General features: G+C 36.2%; 2 protein-coding genes across 5 annotated transcripts in view; one reads left to right on the plus strand and one right to left on the minus strand.

The window, feature by feature from the left end:
* The window catches only part of LOC136838813 (EF-hand calcium-binding domain-containing protein 4B-like), a 101,070-nt gene extending 81,541 nt beyond the window's left edge, over window positions 1-19,529 (minus strand). The window contains exon 1 of the mRNA XM_067104466.1: window positions 19,177-19,529. The gene's annotated coding sequence lies outside the window, so the exon portion shown is untranslated. The remainder of the gene's footprint in view (window positions 1-19,176) is intronic.
* LOC136838836 (uncharacterized) overlaps window positions 1-19,984 on the plus strand; it is a 41,141-nt gene that overhangs the window by 11,611 nt on the left and 9,546 nt on the right. The window contains exon 1 of one of the 4 annotated variants that reach the window (XM_067104488.1): window positions 15,545-15,641. The exons of the other annotated variants lie outside the window; for them this stretch is intronic. The gene's annotated coding sequence lies outside the window, so the exon portion shown is untranslated. Of the gene's footprint in view, window positions 1-15,544; window positions 15,642-19,984 lie in introns of those variants that run through there. 4 annotated transcript variants of the gene reach the window in all.

Here is a 19,984-nt window from a genome sequence, read left to right on the forward strand (position 1 = left end):
TTTCGAATGCCCCACTCTTTGGGGAAACCTCCCCGACCCATCCCCCACCCCGTCCCCAATTTCCTTACGGTTTGACACCAGATGATTCAGACTCAATCAATCAAGAAAGGGTATGAAAGTAATGCATAAGACTGCACCTTGTCTATGCTCCATTTCGTCATCCAGGTTAAGCTAAGGTTTGTAAGAGAGAGAGAGAGAGAGAGAGATGCAACTTAATCTGAGAAGACACACACACACACACATATATATATATATATATAGTGTTGTATATGTATATATATATATATATGTGTGTGTGTGTGTATATGTATGTATATATAATTACAAAAGCTAAAACTGAATCTTTGAAATCAATAGAAATAACAGGAATAGGAACAAATTATGGTTAATGTTAATAAGTCAAATAAATAAATAAGGAAAGAAAGAAAGAAAGGAAGAAAGAAAGAAAGAAAGAAAGAAACAAATAAATAAGAAATGACATTACGCTTGGTCATACCCTCAGGCAAAAGAACCCAACCCGAAACTGTGGAATACCTTGGAACTGAGACAGTGGCACAGCCCATGGTTCAAGAATATGCATTAATTTGTCACCCACTGGAGAAAGACAACTAAATGTGGCAACCTGTGACTGCCGCACAGCTGCCAATGCCTGCAACTATCGGTTAAAAAAGAGTTAACTTATATGTCTGTGCTTGAATTATTGTTGTTGCTTTTGAAAGCAAATGTGATGTCATTCATAGCAGCCTGCGGACCCTCATAACGATCTCTCATAGCTTGAAGCTATATACTAAAGGCTTTTGTATTCTTGAGTCAAGTTCTATATTCGTCTTATAACTTCGATCATTATCTCATGTTCCAACACAGTTTCTAGTATTCTTATCTCTTTTCATTCTTCTCACAATGCAGGTCAGCCAGTCTTATATTTAGCGATTTTACATAATTGTCTTTTGATCTCTTTTTCCCTTCCACGAGTCATTGTGACTTGTCCTAGACTATCCCTCTTTTCCAAAGAAACTTAATCTGTTTCAATTCAACTTTCTCTGTTTCAGGGTAATCTTATTCTCCACTGACTTTAGTTTTTCCAGACCACCTTCTGCTGTTCCAGACCACATTCATATGTACTGTACTTGAACAACTACCTTGGTTCCAGACGTCTTCAAAGGTTTCAGACTGTCATTCTTTGCTCGAGGATAAACTTGCCTTAGACCAGTCATATCTGATGCAGGCTATCATTTCGTGTTTCGGAAAATGTTTATGGGCTAGACCAGCCTCCTTATTTCAGATCACTTTCTCTTTCCCAAACCACTTTCCAACGTGACCAAATTTCTCTTTTCCAGACCGTCTTTAAGTTTTCAAAACTATTTTATATGTTTCAGGCCAAAATTCTTTGTTGCTTAATAGATTAATTTTTAGAACACCGTCTTTATTACCAAATTTCTCCCTTCCAAAACCTATTTATAGCTTCTAAATCATTTCATCTTATTCCGACCAAGTTTACTTGCTGCAGGTCGTATTCTTCTGTAAATTACCATCTTTCTCTGCTCTACATCCACTTCCTCCGTTCCAAATTACACTAATCTGTTCCAGAACAATATCTGTCTAACTTTTTCTGTTTCTGAACAACTTCTTGTATTCTAGACTGTCTTTCTCTTTTCCATATCAGACTAACTTTGTCTGTTCCAGACCATTTCGTCTCATCCCAGACTAACTTTATCCATTCCAGATAAGCTTTTTTTGGTTCCAAACGAGCCTTTTGTGTTCCAGTATAGCTTAATGTCACACTTTTTCTTTTCAATGCTGTTTTTCGTTCTAGACCTTATTTCTATTTTTCAAGTGAAATTTTCCTCTTCCAGACCATCTTCCAATAAAACAAACTATTTCCAGAGCAGTTTTGACTATTCCCTTTCAACTTTTTCTGCTAGAATATTTTCAACGATTTTATACCCAACTTCTCTTTTAGACCAGCTCCATCTGCTTCAGTCCATCTGCTTCCGTTCCAGACCTAGTTGATCATCTTTTGATGTTCAGGGCGAATTTTATGAGTTCAAGCATAAATTTACGCCCCATCAATCTTTTTCCGATTAGTACCATCTTTTTTGCCCTAGGTCAAATTTCTCTTTTAAACCAATTCTTTTTTCCAGACTATCTTCCCAAACTTTCTTTGTAACTAAACCAACTTTCGCTGTTCCAGTACAACTTCCTCTATGCTAGATTATCTTCCGCTAATTGAGACCATGTTTATATGTTCCAGACCATCTGCTTTTTTTAAAAAAACAATCTTACCTATTCCATACCGTTTTATTCTGTTCCAGGCGAGTTTTATAAGTTCTGACAACTTCACGACTAAGACGATCTTTCTTGATTATTATCATCTTATTCCTATTAGTCCATCATTACCGTTAACCATTTTCATCTTTTTCAAACCATCTTCATTTGCTCCATTCCACCTCTGTCACTATTAGACCAAATTCCCTATTCCAGAACATCTGTTTTCTATTCCACACCGCCATCATTTATCCCGAAACAACTTCAGCTGTCCCCACCAAATCTGCCCCTCCCAAATCAGCTTTCTTTCTGTTACAGAGCATTTGCATAGTTCTTGCATCGTTCTTTACCTCTTCAAGTTATTTCCTTCTCCTTCCTATTCGATTATTCTGACTTCCTGTGCGACGACTGGTTCCTTACCTAAATCAATAGACCATCTCATTTCTTCCATGACTGACGTCAGTGACTTCTGATGTTATAATGGTGGTTTTATTATGTCAATAAGAAAAGTGGATTTCTCCGTTGAGCTTCCTCTGCCTTTCCTTTTGCTTTCATTTCTACAAATTTCATATAATTTTGATCCATCTACCTCTTCTATCTATCCATCTATCGATTGTCGTCCGATCAAAGAAATTAATTAACACTGGGTCTGGTCATTCCTTAGATGGGTGACGGCCAGGAAAAGACAGACTCTTAGCAAATGAGCCCCTTGAATGCCTTTGGAGCTGGGTGCGGGACTATAATCCGCAGTCCCCCCCAAAACCTCCACTACCCCTGGAAAATAAGGGAGTATGTGAAAAATATAAATGTTTGTATGTATGGTGCAGCTAGTCTTGTGAAAGCTTTCTTCTTGATTTAGCATTTAAAAGTTGGACAGGACCGTGGTTATTGCTTATCTTTTAGAGAAACCATCATGAGATGGTCTGTTGTTCGTATGATTTCATGCTAATGTTGGTTTCTCTAAAAAATAAGCAATAACCATAGTCCTGTCCAATTTTTAAATGCTAAATCAAGAAGAAAACTTTCACAATACTAGCTGTACCATGTTAGTACACACAGGAGGTTATTATATATATATATATATATATATATATATATATATATATATATATATATATATATATATATATATATATATATATATATATGCATATATACATATATATATATATGTATATATATATATATTATATATATATATATATATATATATATATATATATATATATATGTGTGTGTGTGTGTGTGTGTGTGTGTGTATGTATGCATACATAGACTTGCATTTAATTTGTGTACACAAGTAATTTGAACTTGTATCCTTAAGATTCTGAATATGAAATATCACCATTCAGTTTTGTTAACCATTTCTATTGCACTGCATATAACTGTTAAATAAAGCATGTCAGAAGTACCTGCACTAGATAATCCAAATATTACTTAGGATTTTAAACCTAAATTTCCTTTAAACTATCGCTGCGGTGACTTCGCAATTTTGACACGCGTCTTCATGGCTGTTAGAAATATCTTGCCAAATGGAACGAGTAGACGTTCAGATGAACAAGAAATATATATATATATATATATATATATATATATATATATATATATATATATATATATATATATATATATATATATATATATATATATATATATATATAAACATATATATGTGTGTGCAGTTATTGTGTGGATTTTGTGATTTTCAGGTGTGTATGAGTAAACAAATAAATAGATTCTCTATGCATGTATGTGTGACATAAACGTCTCAACGAGTCTATAAAACCGATTTGTATCAGTGCCAGCATACCAAATGTCAGTACCGAATATTCAGTATTCTCTCCTCTTTTAAGGTTTTCCAACACCCATTGGTAAAACGATAAAGACTATTTCTATGGACGTTTAAAAGTTCTCCAAGAGCACCTACACAAAAGAGACATCTCATCGAATTGCTTAGGCATGCGAAGAATTCCGTGGATTAGCCAAGGAGTCTATCTATTCCATTAGGACAGCGCCTGTCGTCCAACCTCTATCTACAAAGAGCTGTAGTGTTCTTTTTTTATTAACTTATTTTTTTGTGGCAGTCCCTTGAAAAGCAAAGAAACTTCTTTGTGGGAACCTACAGGGCTGTTAACAAAAGAGGTCAATACAGGCGAGGCTGGTATTAGTCTTCATGTCATAAGAAACTTAACTTTCAATAGCTTACATTTCATAAATAAAATACACTTCCTTTCACTTGAGTATGCCTTTCACGTTATTTAGTATGCTTTGACTTGTAGACTCGGCGCTCTATTAGATCAAACAAAATCGTGATTATGTAGGGAATTTTATTGCTCCTTTCTTTCTAACTAAAGGGTGTTCAAAATACCTTCTGTGATTAACAATCAATTCTTGATAATTAGGGCAGACAGATTGCTGATTGCGACACGAAACATTCCGCGCAGTGGTTACGCAATGTCACAGAGATTAGGTTCCTATTTAGCAAGGATTTTCAGATTCTGTTGTTCCTGATCGGAGAAGGACTTTACGACCATCTTGTAAAGTATGAGTAAATCATGACAGCGCATGTGCGATCACTGTTAATACCTAACCTAATTCAGATAAAAAAAAAACACACACGCACATGAAACGATTTCTAAATGTATGTCATCTGTTAACTGATAGGAGGAAGACCATTTTTCAAAGAATAAATGACTTTTAATCACATTTGGACATTAGAGAGATTTCAGTGAGTTATCAGTCAAGTTCTCTCGAATATGCAGGTTTTCAGCATCAAGCAGTTTTTTTGTAATCGAAAAGTTTAACTTTTCTGGAAAATTCAGCGGTAATGAAGAACACACAATCACACATTACACACACACACACACACACACATATATATATATATATATACATATGTGTGTATGCGCAGGTGTATTATATATGTATATATATATATATATATATATATATATATATATATATATATATATATATATATATATATATATATATATATATATATATATATATATATATATATATAATCATGAAGTTAAAAATGTCGTTTAGTATCAAATTCACACTGTCAAGGGTTCGTGTCCCAGTCAGTGCCTGTTCTATTTATCACTTATATAAATTCCTTCGTGATAATTCTCCATCGAGATACTGAGGTAAAGTGAATTTGATATTAAACGACATTTGTAGCTTCATGATTGTATAAAATCACGGTGTGATAAAAATTTCATAAGAGCTGCGTGTTCCAAACGTACCAACGAACTATCATGGCGGAGGTGGGTCATTGCCGAGGCTAAGTACAATTTCCCGCTCACGACGGGAAAAACAGCAGACTCGGTAATGATTTATACACTCTCTTGATGGCGCTGGTGGTAACATCTATTGCGTCGTTGAATGGGTCCGTCAAGGGTTCGCGTCCCAGTCGTACCTGTTCATTTATTACTTATATAAATTCCCCCTTCGGGTGATAATTCTCCATCGAGATACTCTCGAGGTAGCGAATTTGATATTAAACGACATTTGTAGCTTCATGATTGTATATAAATCACGGTGATAAAAATTTCATAATAAGAGCTATGTGTTCCAAACGTACCAACGAACTATCATGGGCGGAGGTGGGTCATTGCCGAGGCTAAGTACAATTTCCCCGGCTCGGCGGGGAAAAAACAGACAACAGACCTCGGTAATGATTTATACCTCTCTTGATGGCTAGCGTTAGTAACGTCTACTGGTGTCGTTGAATGAGTCCATGTCAAGGGTTCATGGCCCAGTCGTACCTGTTCATTTATCACTTATATAAATTCCCTTCGGTGATAATTCTCCATCGGAGATACTCGAGGTAGCGTGAATTTGATATTAAACGACATTTGTAGCTTCATGATTGTATATAAATCACGGTGTGATAAAAATTTCATATACAGGCAGTCCCGGGTTTACGACGATTTCCCGGCTTACTACGTTCGAGGTTACGATGCTTTTCAAATATATTAATCAGAAATTATTTCCTGGCTTTACGACGCATGTTCCGGGTTACGACGCTGGCTGATAAATCGATCCGATCGGAACAAATATGGCCCCAAAACGGCAGAATAATCATAATTTGAAGTTTTTTTTATAAAACTCAATAATAATGCAGTTTACATCGTTTTCAATGCACCCAGAGCATTAAAAAGTAAGGTTTTTCTTATGATTTTTGACGATTTTCGACGATTTTCCGGCTTACGACGATTTTCGGGTTACGACGCGCAGCTAAAGAACGAACCCTCGCCGAAACCGGGACCGCTTGTATATATATATATATATATATATATATATATATATATATATAATATGTGTGTGTCTGAGCGCGCATTTATTCACTGCTTGCTGAATGTGGCATTGATTATTGTTTTACTCTCTTCTCTGGAGCCACCCCCGACTCTAAGAAACGGTTTATCGTTATTGGAAAATTATACACTTGACAACAAGAGCGGCCGTAGAAATATATTTATCATCCATCCTCGCATCTGCCACTCAATAAGCCGAAAATTACTCCACGTGTCAACTACGCCTGAGAGTCAGCCATCCACGTGACAGAGAAGGTGGATGATAATTGAATCAATACATCAACCACACAAATGAAAGGGTATCAGTATAGGGTCGTTGCAAAACAAGTATAGTAACTCGGTGATAAAATTCACCGGCGTTATCATCACATCCAATCAAATTCTTACTCGCAAGATACGCCGTTGTTATCAAGGAAGGGGCTTTACATCCCAATAGGGGAAATTGTTATCTCAGTGGAAGGAGTTGGTTCAGAAATCAGTGGACAAAGATTCAAGGACAATAGGGAGATGAGGTAAAACTTCCCACGAAAATCTTGATTCTAAAAGTAAAGGAAGAAGAAGAAATGTTGGGGGGTAACGTTAGGACGTTGGAAAGAAACGTAAGGTAGAGGAAAAGAAATATCAGCAAGTAAAGGAAACGAGGAAACCTTACAGCGAAGATACAGAGGAAACAAATGGAAAAGTAGAAAACCTAAAAGGGGAAGGGGGAGATATTATGGGAAGGAAGGGAGAGAGAAATATTACTAAGAAGAAGATAAAGAGGAAAACATTACGAGTTGGAAGACGAGGTAAATGTGAAATAAATACTAAAAAGAGGAAAATGATGGATAGGCTTTATGGAGAGGAAAAGAAAAACAAAGAAGACAAAATAGAGAGTCATCAACAAGAGAAAGAACCACTGAAAAGAAGAAATAGCAATACACTTGTGATGAAAAAAATGACAGAAGAAGAAGATAAGGAGCAAGAAACATTACGAAGAGGGAAGTGAAGAAGAGAGGAGAAAAAGAAAGTAAGAAAAAAGAGGAACAAACAAACCTTACGCGGAGAAAAGGAAGGGGAGGAACATTACCACTTTTGTCAATGCTCTTGTCTTCGGCGTTTTATGGAAAACGCGCGACTGAAAATTGAGTAACCACAGTCTTGAATAAAAGGCTCGTTCAGCTCCCCACCATTCCTGGCGGAAAACTTCCTTCTCAGAACAACTTCGAAAGGGAGAGGAAAGATATGTTAGATTACAGATTATTTCTAATGTGAAAAGTGAACGTCTTTTAGAGGAGTATCGAGCATACGGGAAACATATTTCTCCTTATACTTCTAACAACTTCGCAAACGTCTTTCCGACAACTGTGTAGCGCCGTCGTAAGGCATCTGAACAAGCGGCAGATGTATAAACTATGTGCATATCTCACCGCAATGGAGTTTAGACGATATGAAAGGCTTGAATCGCACCTTGATTCTTTTATGGTTAGTATCAATGCCTCCGATATATCGACATTTATCTACACAAAGCCACCGAAATAACAAAAGACAGTCAAATGGACTTTCAAAGCCGAGCCTGAAACAAAGAGAGCGCCTTGCATTTTATGGTTACTATTGGCGCATAATCGTTGCGAGAGAGACACACTTTCCAAAGTGATATTGTCCTCCCCCTCCAAGGACGCCTCGGTGGGTGTACGGATGCGTTCGCGTGTGCACTGATGTGTGCATGTGTGTGAACGGGTCGCCAAGGAGCATATGACTTTAAGAATCCTTCCGAGATCGTTTTAATATCGTTCTTATTCCATTTGCAATGCAGTTAAGCTTATCCTCAGGACGTTCATGTTGCCTTCAGCGTGCTTCAGCAGGAAAGCGTTGTATTGCTACAACACTCACAGCGCTCGCTTCTTCTTTAATTAAATGTATAACAGGATATCAAAAGAAGGTCACCTCATGCAGGACCATAATCAGAGGGAAACTGAAAAAACCTGTTGTCATTCGAAAACTTTTATGTACATGTATATACATATCCTATATATGTGTGTGTATATATATACATGTACACACACATACACACACACACACACACACACACACACATATATATATATATATATATATATATATATATATATATATATATATATATATATATATATGCAAGTTGATGGGACAAGATTGATGAATAAAGGTGTCTCCAGGAAGAACACTGGAGCAATGCCACAAATCAAGTCATCGGTCGATAGTCAACTGCAATGCTTACGTATCACTTCAGGAGCTTATTGATATTTATTATATGAATTATGTGGATTATGACGGTATTCCAGAAGTTTATTGAGTTGACAGATTCACGCTGAAATTTTAGGGAGTAGGTTGTTGCAAGTGTAGAGACTAGGAAGTGGATATCTGGAAGTGTTTAGGCTTAGAGGAACGATTCTTTGAAGTGCTGGGATATCAGGGGCCTGTTGTCATTGTCTAAACTCTTGGGAATGGATTCTTTTCAATATTCTGATTTCGATGAGTGGATATTCCAAGAATAATGATATCAACGAGTGGACAATACTTGAGAAAGTAAAATTCTCCAAAATGATGGAACTTATGGAGCAAATTGAAAAGCTGAAAGCGTCGAGACTTCAACAGATGGATTACAGAGGATGACGAGACTCAAAGGAGCAGCTTGCGTGATACAGGATGACATTATTCAGTAAATCTCAGTAGGCAACAAGTGAATTTTGCGGATAGCTGGTCAGGGTGTAACATGAGTCTGGAGAGAGAGAGAGAGAGAGAGAGAGAGAGAGAGTATAGGTTGATTCTAAAGAACATGTTTATCAGATATTTAAGGCAGAAGAAAGCAATGCACTTCAAGAAAGTCTGAAAAGGGGGTATTGATAACAGAAAGCTCACAGATTATGCTCAACAGAGGTAAGAGGCGTTTTCATTTCTTATGTTCGTGGTAAGTGCAGTATTAATACCACCAACTCACTGTATTGCATCTTTACTTTGTACCATGACTAAATAACCTTAACACGTATCAAATCGTTGACCATTGTGTTAGCTTCTACTTTTCAAAACGTCCAGGGGCAAAGAGGATATCAATGTGTTACCCTTCGAATCACAGCAATAATATCATGATGATATTGCTAGTTCTGTGCCTTTTTCGGCATGGATGTGACCCACAATAGACGACTAAATACGATATAATTTACATAATCTACTGCCTAAGACAACAGAGACACATGAATTTTCTTGGAAACATTATGAGAGTCGCTACCTCTTCCCAAGATCGAGCTCATTGCCATTGTGAGGAGCAGAAGGTAACTACTGGATACACTTTATACATATGTATATGTATGTATATATACATATATATGCATATATATATATGTAATATATATAAGTATATATATATTGTATATTATATATATATATACATAAATATATATATATATATATATATATATATATATATATATATATATATATATATATATATATATATATATATATATATATATATAATTAGCTGTTTTAAATACCAAATAAAGCTTCACCTGGATCTTATTCGCTACTAGAACGATAATTGGTTTCATAATATAAAAGTGCTCTGCCCCTCAACATAGACCGGTTTAAAGTGGAAGTCGATATTTCTTGTAATTATAGAGAGTACTTAACCTTCCAGTGATTAGACAATTTGTGGCTATTTAGGAAGGTGTGCAGAAGGTGGGCGCGTATCTGTGTAGAAGGAATTCATCCACATGCATTTTAATATAGGCACACACATACACACACACACACACACACATATATATATATATATATATATATATATATATATATATGAGTATGTATATAAATGTGTGTATATATACATGTGTATATATATATATATATATGCGTGTGTAAGTGTTTGCATGTGTGTGCGATTGTGCGTACTGTAGCTGTCTGGTGGAGCACTGAACTCACGCCTGCTAGGTCTGTGAGTCGTTCTTGGCCTACCACCCACTAGTCCACCCAGCTATAAATATTAGTTTCCAGCGAAGTCAAGAAAAATGGCTTGGGTTACTAACCTCACCCTTAAAGACATCCTGAGAAACAAGAAGGGCATACCTCTCGGACGTCAACCCTTCCAAAGGGGAAAGGGTATATGGTATGTATATATATATATATATATATATATATATATATATATATATATGCACATATATACATATATATATATATATATATATATATATAAATATATAGTTTATTATCAGTTTATCTTTATAGTTATTATAGTACCTATTTAATTTCATGGCAGTTGTTTTTGGCGAAACTATCCGTTAATTTTCCTAATTTACTACCTATCTATCACTAAATTTTATTATCTGTTTTCTTGCATTTATTTAGTTTATTAACTGTTATATACTGGATTATATTGTTATTATTTATCCATATAATTACTTAACATTCACTAGTTGACTGATCTTTAAGACAATTATAGTTCAAGATATTTCTTAAGTGATTGATTGATTAGTTTATTAACAAACTGATTTGTTTATTAACAAATTTACTAGTTATATAACAATTTGCTTTCTATGAACTTATTTACTCGAGGTTTTCTCGTAATTCATTTGTTTGTTAATCAGTTTATTCATCTTCAGTGTAAAACTCAGAATTTCATTCGTTACCACAGCGCAATTTACAGACATCGTCTTGTTCGCATTGGTTACATCACGAGTCGTTAAGATGCGTTTTCTAAGAATCAATGAAAACGCGTGAAGCTCGATTAAGAGATCATTCAAATGATCATGTTATTCAATAGTTTGAGGTATAATTTATTTTACTGTAATGAAGTGTAGTTTTGTAAATGGTAATTTTCACTATTTCCATATTAATTTTTGATCAAGTAGGCTAGGTTAGGTTAGGTTGGGTCAGGACCCTTCTATAAGCTGGTCCTTCGTTGGGCTCAGCTCTTTCATTTAAAAGACATGGAGTCTATGAGTATTTCTATTTAGTGCTTGGTTTTATAAGTAACATAGAAATATATTAGTTTATTTACTTTATTTATCTATCACACTTCAATTTTTTAATCAGTTATTATCAATCTACATCTCTGTTTATTTCAGAAGCAAGACGATCATTCTATCAAATTTAGCAATTCGATTTTTTACAAAAGTAATTTTTTTTGGTTATCAATATTCAATTATTTTTAATATACTTTTTCGTGTATTTAAAGAGTTTATTCAAAAGGACACCCTCAGGTATCCCACTCATAAGAATAAGTAAAGATATTTCGAGTGCAATATTGTTTAATAAACCATCAAGAAATGTTGAAAATCTTTCTCCTATGTTTTGTTACATTTTATTTCATTACCAAGCTATATAATTATTTTTTAATACACGTAACTATTTTTCTAAAAACTTAGACAGGACATGTTTCGATCTTGTTTCTGTATTGAGATTAATAATTTACTATTACCAGTGTATTCATGTCATGGTTTGTCATAATTCGTTTATTGTCTATCAGTTTATTTCTTTTCAGTGTACTTAAGAAGAATCTGAAAAGATGTGGTGCGAGATCTATTGGTTTACAAATGATTTATTTAATAATTTACTTCTGTCTCATCTTATGCATTTATTTAAAAATCCTTAACTAATGAACTTAATAGGAATTCACCCTTCGCACTCATCAGAATTGATTTATAAATAACAAAATTTATCTCTTCAATAATTTTACACTTTTTGTTACAATTTATCTGTTTATTAAACTGACTGCGAGTATACTTATCTGTTCACTACACCTGTTAACTTGAAAGAGCACGTTGAAGCATCTCATTCGCAAGAATTAAGACACGAAATTTGTGAATGAATTATTTGTTACTTTAACCGTTTATGTCCTTTGTTTTCTTCGTAATCAATCATTCATTTGTCAATACATTCATTTTTAATATACTCACATGTGTTTACTTCAAACACTAACTCGTAAACGAAACCTTGACGTTTCTCACTCGTAAGAATGAAGAAAGGAAGTTTCTATTTTGAAGCAGCAAAGAGGAATGGCATCATTACGGAGGTTTCTAGCGCCATCTGAATATTAGATGAAACAATATGCGCCTCTGAAAATAATGGGTTTGGAAGCACTGACAGCCGACAACCGTATCTCTCTCTCTCTCTCTCTCTCTCTCTCGCTTTCTCTCTCTCTCTCTCTCTCTCTCTCTCTCTCTCTCTCTCTCTCTCTCTCCTTTCTTTCCTATCTCTCGGGGATGTTCGCTGCCTCCCTTTGTTTTTATATCTCCACATATTCAGTTCTCTCTTCCTCTGCATTTGGAGGCAATTTCATAATCGCCATCTCTCTCTCTCTTTGATATTGACAAAGCCCCAATATTGATTCGAAACCTCTCTTTCTCTCATGAATAAAAAAATAAACTAAAAAATATTCTGTCATTTATATTGGCAAAAGCATAAGAAGTAATTCCTTATCTCGCTCTCTCGATCTTTCGCTTGTAATAGCAGGCTGCTCTTTTCTCACTCATTCGCTCTCGAATAATCCTGCCTATCAAACACAAGACCCTGCTCTCTCTTTATCGCTCTTCCATAGAAACAGTTTCTAGAAGTCTGTCTGTCTGTCTCTTGTAATGGAAATGGGAGACGAATTCTACTTCCCTATCTCTTTTATCTCATTAAAACAATTGCTCTCTTTTTTCTGTATCCCAGTGCCATTCATTAACACTCTCTATCATTCTCTTTCAAGAATTCTCTTTTTCATGCTTTTCCTCTCTTTTTCCCTCACTCTCATAAGAATTTTCTCTCCCTCTCTCTCGTAAATATATCTTTCTGTGACTTTCATTATAACTCTATATTCCTCTCAATCTCTCTCTCTCTCTCATGCTTTCTGACACACTCTCTCTCTCTCTCTCTCTCTCTCTCTCTCTCTCTCTCTCTCTCTCTCTCTCTCTCTCTCTCTCTCTCTCTGTTTCTCACAAGAATTCTTTCCCTCTTTCTCTCATTAAAATACTTCGCAAAAGAATTCTCTCGCTCTTTCGTAATAATTCTCTTTCATAAAAATACTCACTCTTTCTATGTCTCTCAAAAATTCATTTCTCTTTCCCTCTCTCATATTATTCCTGTAGCTCTCTCTATCTCTCATGAAAAGTGTCCTTTCTCGCTCTTTTCATGTTTTTCGTTTAGCTCTCTCTCTCTCTCTCTCTCTCTCTCTCTCTCTCTCTCTCTCTCATGTTTTTCCCCTCTCTCTCTCTTTCATAATAATTGTTTCTTTTCCCCTCACAAGAATTTCTCTATCTCATGTTTTTTTCCCTATCTTACTCTCATAAGAGTTCTTTTTCGCTTATTTTCTCTCTTCTAATGCTTGCCTTCACCTCTCTCTTTAATGAATTCGTCTCTCTCCCTCTATCTCATAAAATGTTTCCTCTGTTTTTCATGATCTCTGTCTCTGTCTGGATTTCTGTCCGCCTGTCTCTGTCTCCCTCTCACATACAAAAAACCTGTGTGCCTCTCCCACTCTAAATTGAAGCACGTCACACTAAGTTGCATTCTATATATCACCCTTTCTGGCTCTCTCTAAATCACGCAGGAGAGCACCTGGATTTCCAAGTAATTAGGGGGCCATTACCTCATCTTCGACAGCACGGGTAGGGTCTCGATCAAAATCGACGACTGCCCATCCGTTCGTCACTGCAATTATAGGTCGAATTGGCGTTATGCATAACCTCATCCGGAGGTCCGGCTGAGGAAAAAACCCGAATTCAATAACGGTGGTCTTTTGATCTCTCAGGCAATTTGCTTTCGAATTACGAAGCGACCCCGTTGTATTTGCATCTGGTGGAGAATGCACTTGCAGCCAGTGGCTCATTTCGCATTTAATAGGTAGGCAAGTGACTGGAAGGTCTACGTGACCCGAGGGTCAGTATGACTTGATTTATGTTACTACAAGGCCCTCAGAACTGGAACGTTTTAGGGTCGGTCTATTTAAGTAAATGGTCGGTAAGACTAAAAGATTAATGTGACCACTAGATTTATACTTAACTCACAACTTACATTTACAAGGGGTTTTTCGTGATTCAGGCTTAATTTATCAACCCCCTTGGGTCTCTCACTAATAAGAGGTTGGTAATCATCGGTACCAACCCCAATACATACATACATACATATATATATATATATATATATATATATATATATATATATATATATATATATATATATATATATATATATATATATATATATATATATATAGTTTTTATTTTTACCAGGCCCTTTCACTTTGGAAGGAATGGTACCTGAAAGGCACTACCCTCTAGTTTATCAGTAAGTCTTTATGGGTGAGGTTGCTAGTCCCACGCCATTTTACCAGACCCAAACACACACTGGCATCCATTTCCAGCTTGCAGGACTGATGGGTTGTTGACTAGGACCGATCGACGGAATTAACAAATATGAGCAAAGCTCTGCACTCAGACACGGCGCCCACGCACACAAACACACACATATAGGCTATATATATGTGTGTGTATGTATGTATGTATATTTATGTACACACACTCACACACATATATACATACACACACACACACACACACACACACACACATATATATATATATATATATATATATATATATATATATATATATATATATATATATATATATATGTGAGTGTGTGCACATAAAATACACATTGCAATTGAAAATCAATTTCTTACATATACAGTATACATACATACGCTTGCACGCGCACACTATAAACTTTTATATATATATATATATATATATATATATATATATATATATATATATACATATATATATATATATATATATATATATATATATATTTCAATGTGTAAATATTTCAAGAAAGCCAAAAGTATCACAGAGTAGGTATAATCATTATCATCATCCTGACCTCCAGTATCTGCTGCATGTGCTGTACATGGGACTTCTACAAAACCTAATCAAAATCTGCTAACTAGATTCCTGATACGCCGCTCAGCCCAACACAGGTACACTGATGTTTAACGTAATGTCCAATCATTCTGCCTTGCTCAGAGATCGAACGCAGGTTTCTTCGCTGGTGAGTCTAGCCAAGTTTAATCACACAGTTTTAGGATTATATATATATATATATATATATATATATATATATATATATATATATATATATATATATATATATATATATATATATACACACACAATATCTATATATGTGTGTGTATCGGAATGAAGAGATGTAGCGAGAAACGTTATGGAAGGTATGTACTCTACTTTTATGGTGACACAAGAAGAGATAGTGCGTTTTGTATTTACGCCTTTTGAATGTGTGTAAATAACAGCCTTGGAAGTGCATTCAGTTGACCATCCCATGTTTCGTCGCTCAAAAACTTGTTGAACGGTGCCATCAAAACTTCAGGCCTGATAATGGTGACGTCACACGGCGCAGTAAAAAAAGTTATATCTTTCCGTTCGTTTTTGGTCAGTCCATTTTTTCCGTTTTCCTCATTCTTTCCTAAACCATTCAGACATTTTGAGTTATTCTATTCATAAACAGTAACACAACTATGCGCGTATATTTGTATACACACACATACGTATATATACATATGTGTGTGTGTGTCGTGTGAACCTGTGGAGACAATAATGTCAAGTAACCAATCATGATTGCAATATGGATAAGAGTCCCGTAGAGTTTGAGCGAACACCTCAGACCAGTTCAGAGGTTTCCAAACCTCTTTCGACTTGAACAGAATGACGTAGCTGTGACTAGCGAAGATAAAAGAAAAATATAAGTCTAAATCCAATGTTGTACGGCCGATGTGCACATAACATGAGAGCTCATAAGTTGATATGCCAAAAGAGGAAGCGTGAGGAGGACCACGCTGACGCTTGCCTAAAGGCCGCCACCAACGTTCAGGTATACCTTGTGTGAGCTCTTCGTTGGCTGAGTCGGTAGAGCTGTGGACTGGCACTCGCTAGGCCGGAGTTCGATTCCCCGGCCGGCTGATGAAGAGTTAGAGAAATTTATTTCTGGTGACAGAAATTCATTTCTCGCTATAATGTGGTTCGGATTCCACAATAAGCTGTAGGTCCCGTTGCTAAGTAACCAATTGGTTCTTAGACACGTAAAATAAGTCTAATCCTTCGGGCCAGCCCTAGGAGAGCTGTTAATCAGCTCAGTGGTATGGTAAAACTAAGGTATACTTTTTTTGCGAAGGTTTGCCTGCACAGTCGACATGTGCAGGTATAACAGAACGATAACGGCGGCCTTAAACCAGGCATTAACAAAAATTACCAATATTCGAGGCTAGAAACCAGAGATAGTTGAATTTTTCTCTGCTTCGCTGAAGATGAATTGCGGAATGTGAACAAAGTTCACAGCGTAATTAATATAAAGGCATAACATAGGACCACTTTAAAACTGAAATCCTCAAACTATACATATAAACATGCTAAATTCCATGATAGGCTAACTGAATTAACCGTTTCTTTTCACGTGGAATAAGTGCATTAACGGTAGAATTTTTATTTTTGTGCTTTCTGAGTGAATCTGTGATTTTTTTACTTTTTATCATCCTTCGTATCAAGGTTTCTTTTTTATGCCTTTCATAAAATGCAGGTTTTGACTGATAAGAACGATTCCTCTCATATTCTCCCGCCAAAATTTTAAAGGGATAGTGAGGAGACGGTTGCGGTCTCCCACCGCGCACCTATGCCTAAGGCTACGTTCACACAGGGCGTTTTTAACCGCGGCGGCCACCGCTCGTTTAACGCTGTAATCGTTCACACGAAGCGTTTTTGACCGCGGCGGCCAACGCGCGGTAATGCTTCTTTATATGTATATACAATATATATATATATAGATAGATAGACAGACAGATAGATATATATATATATACATACACTTTTTTGTGACATCCAGTGTCAGAATGGACTTGGAAGAAATAGCTTGCGTTTGGCTGTTGAATCGCAGACTGAATTGGCGCAAACAGCGCCAAAGACGGCATTAGGTACACCTAGTTTTACATGATAGACATACCTTTCCACTCATGACACAAGATGCTTACCTCATGTAATTGTTGGAATGAGGCCTTTGGCATTATGGAAAATGTTATGCGACCATACACTGGAAACACCTGCCACACAAGAAGAAAAATATTTAATTACAGATCGTCAAGAGCACGTACTGTAGGTACATAGAATATACCTTTGGTATCTTAGCTAATAAGTGGTGCATATTCCATAGGTCTCTCAATGTCAACATTGACTTTTGCTGAGGATATAAAAAGTCATGTTGCATATTGCATAACTATATAAAGGGCAAGAGATGGTTACAGGTATGAAGATATACTTATCAACCACCTATGCATAGTAGGCCTACATGAAGGTCATGTTCCAAGAAGGAGGCATGTCTGCAACCTCTGCCTGAGACAGATAATATGCAGATTACTTTGTAAATGAAGGTAAACTGAATGGCAGGACAGTATGATTTAGAAAGTTTTCAAGTCTGACAAAGAACAAAAAAAGGATAAATTATAGTCTTCCTAGTTATTAGAAATTTGTTTTGATGTAAATATAAGATTATATTGTAAGTGAAAGAAAATGTGAGTGTCAGGTTATAATGCTTTTGTATATCCATTGTGTTATTCAATTAACTTACCTAGGTTTTGTTTTCCTTCATATCTTCAGAAGTGCAGAAAATATCCACAATTTCTTCCCAACCCTTTTCTTGACTATTCTGTCTCTGTTACTCCTGAGATTTCATGTCCCAAATTGATGGGCGTTTTTCACTTTCATTGTGAATAAATCGATATCAAAATGATCCTCTCCATAGTTAACAGTGACAGCAATGCAATAGTGTGTGACTGTGATCATGGGGACCAGACGTGGCGTGGTTGCTATGGTAACGCACAATCTCTTTCCTCATTGGCTGACACACAGCCAATGATGGCACCTGCTGTCTTCAAACGCGCGGTTCACCGCTGTGTGTGAACGATGTCATTGACTTTGTATGTGTCTCGACACGCCCGGCAATCGCGCGTTGGCGAGGGGGATTCTCACTTACCGCGGCGTATTGGAAACCGCCGCGATACGCCGCCGTTACGTGTGAACGATTCCGCAAAAGCTAACATTGAACAATCGACCGCGCGTATCTCAACGCGCGGTTGAAAACGCCCTGTGTGAACGTAGCCTTACCCGCTTTCTCCTTGCCTGTGACAAAATTTCTGCATAGATATGTAACTGTAGGATGGTTGTCACTGAGATTAATGATACACATAATCAAGAAAAAGGATACTACATAACTTTGAAAAATGCAGTGCATGAATTATGCAGCATTAAATAACACTTGGCACTGTCGGTCCTCCACTTCAGTCCCATATATGACGATTGTTGGGACTTTAATCCTACATTCGAATTATCTCCTGTCAACTACCGTTATTCGTAGTCTAATCATTATTATTACTATTACTACTACAATTATTATTATCAGTGTTGTAACAAACAGTCTAATAACTCAGTAATAAAAACTATACTTGAGGTTTTTTTTCTTTCGTCTGATTAATTACGAGTATTTATTTCAAAAGTCATACTCTGTATTAGGCTATCCCTACCTTCAAGTACTCATCCTTCAAAATTCTATGGATGGCAAAACACGTCCCTGGAATTATGTTAGACCCTGCTTCAGTATGCCGAAAGTCGTACACCGGGAGTTGTGCTGTATTCTAGGAAACATCGGGAGACATTCTTCCTTGGTTCTGAAAGTCGGTTCAGTCTTGGGTCGTTATAGGACTAAATATTCCACTGTAGCTCCCCATTTCCTTTTCTTCAAAAGTCTATCGTAAGATCAGCATATTCACCTTGTTCCTTAATTGCCTTTTAGCACTAACACTTGCAGCCCAAAGTAACATGTTCCGGAGGAGCCATGGCACATACGTCATCACCCTCTGACAGGAGGGTGGGCACTGCGGAGGTGGGGAGACATGTGGGGATGGTGTGGGTCACAGTGTCTCCACATTTCCACAGCCTGCCACACTTGCCTTAATTTTATATTAATTTAATCATCGGTAAAATCTAATGTATACATAAAAAAATATATGCTTTCCTCTGCTGTCTAAAGGTCATTTATGTTAACATATGTTAACCAGAAAACCTATATGTTTATCATTACATGGGTCTCTTGACATGCATCTTCATTCAATGATAATGAAACTATTATATAGATCTAAACATTAAAAACATTTACAATATCACTTTGCAAAGAACTTCCCCTATCAAGTTAATTACAATCACTTTTTACACTTATTAAAACAATTTTAAATAGATTTTAATTAGCTTAGTTAGACAGAAACCTAAAGTTGTCACTGTTATTGTCTACATTCATTGTATCAATTAAGACAACGCTCGAGCGACTTCTATTGC

The sequence above is a fragment of the Macrobrachium rosenbergii genome, chromosome 1 (assembly GCF_040412425.1).
Source record: "Macrobrachium rosenbergii isolate ZJJX-2024 chromosome 1, ASM4041242v1, whole genome shotgun sequence".
Taxonomy (NCBI): Eukaryota; Metazoa; Arthropoda; class Malacostraca; order Decapoda; family Palaemonidae; genus Macrobrachium; species Macrobrachium rosenbergii.